The sequence below is a fragment of the Frankliniella occidentalis genome, unplaced genomic scaffold (assembly GCF_000697945.3).
Source record: "Frankliniella occidentalis isolate FOCC.00 unplaced genomic scaffold, Focc_3.1 Scaffold85, whole genome shotgun sequence".
Taxonomy (NCBI): domain Eukaryota; kingdom Metazoa; phylum Arthropoda; class Insecta; order Thysanoptera; family Thripidae; genus Frankliniella; species Frankliniella occidentalis.
The window spans coordinates 741,959-743,746 of NW_026267214.1; the positions used below are offsets into that span (position 1 = coordinate 741,959).

Genomic DNA, 1,788 nt, shown 5'->3' on the forward strand with positions numbered 1-1,788 from the left:
CATCGGGAGACCAGAAGGAGGGTCTTGTTCTATAAAAGCACAAAACTCAGACGAGATCAAGATCGAAAGTAGCAGCGGCTTTTCCCATTCAATCACTCCAGAGGAGTACTACAGACCTTTCCCCTGGAAATGGGCCTAAAATTTTGACGAAAGGAGTAAGGAGTACGCACACTAAATCTTATGATATTCTTCATTGCTTAATGAATTTCCCTGTGCAAGCTCCCCCAATGGATTTTTTAACAGGCCAGTATGAAGCTGAAATGCACAAGAGGAGCACGCACAGGGAAATTCATAAGCGCTATGAAGAAACCAAGTTCATAAGATTTTGGTGGGAGTGTGAAAAAAGAAATTGAGGGAGTAGCGAGGCAATGGTCCATGCCATGGGAGCTGCTTGTGAGTCGCGCCGACACGTGAGTGGTCAGCTGCCGACTTTGGTCACGCTCGAGCGACAAAAGCGCATGCCGCGTTACGATGACAGTAATTGGACGGGGCAGCCCCGACACCTACTGCTTCATCTCTCTTCATCAAAGACAACGGAATTAAAAAGACCCGCAGGCACACGCCATCATACACTGGAAAAATTAAACTGTCCTGAAAATACCTTTTCAATTAATTATTCAAATAAAAAAACGTTGTTCTCTAACGAAATTTCAAAACTTTTCTTTTTTGGGCTTATTTTTTGTTTTGTTTCGACAAACTTAAACCTTGGCCCAAAATTTAGCAACAAAAGTAGGCTATTTGCCATACAGAAACCCCTGTAAGTAGGAGACCCACAGCCCCCCTCCCCCCTCCTCACTGTCAGCAGGCCGTAAAACCGCGCCTGCCGGGAGCAATACTGTGCCTCGGCGAACCGTAACGAACGATCAACCCTACAAATCCAGACGATTGAAAACAAATAAAAACTAATTTCTTGATCAACGAACATTATTTGAACCCCTTCCATCTATCATGGAATCGCGGGCGTGATGGAGCAGAGGATGAGCACCCCAGAAGCGCTGATCTGGTAATACGCATTGAAATCACATAAAAGGTAACACATTTCCGACCCATTTAGTGCGTTTTAGCGATTTAAATGCGCTTGGAATGCTCGTAATGCTCATTAAATGCACCCAGAATCAGAAAATGCTTTACTTTTAATTCGCATTGCTTGACTCCTTGACTTCATTTTTCATCCTCAGTGTCATTATTGCTTAACGGCTAACGCAGCCTCACTGCCAGAAAATATCTGAATTGCAGTACGATGAAATAGTGTGTACATTGGCAGATTAACCTTTAGCTAAACGAACCATATCTTCATACCAGGTGGCTGATTCACACCGCGCACTTTCGCTGTTATACTGTACCGCATGCACGGGTGCAGGTGGAATTGCCTATCCTCGTTGCCCACGGCTCCTTATGGCTCCGTGCGAATAGGCAACCTGCCCGCACCCGTGCACCGGTACAGTATAACTACAAAAGTGCGCGGCATGAGAAAGACTGACACCTGGTATAATACAAACAAATTTAACTCGCAATTATGGCTCACGGATCAACGTTTTGCAAATAGCATTGGATTTGTGCGTCACTTCACAAAGTGTGAGCTGGAGTGTCGCCACAAGTGAGGCTGGGTGCGCTGCGGCCGGTCACGTGACCACGCATCGCGACGCAATGTAAAGGTTCGTGTCTCAAGGAGTGGGCACGGCGGCGTGGCCGGGGAATGTCCCAGCATGTTACGAATGCGAACGCTCGGGACACGGGCGAGGGGCACATGGTGCGGACACAAGTCGGCAGCAGAACAACCGAAGAAGC

The 1,788-nt window shown here is 47.0% G+C and overlaps 1 protein-coding gene across 1 annotated transcript in view; it reads right to left on the reverse strand.

The window, feature by feature from the left end:
- LOC113217734 (protein white-like) overlaps positions 1-1,788 on the reverse strand; it is an 8,717-nt gene that overhangs the window by 6,336 nt on the left and 593 nt on the right. The window lies entirely within an intron of this gene.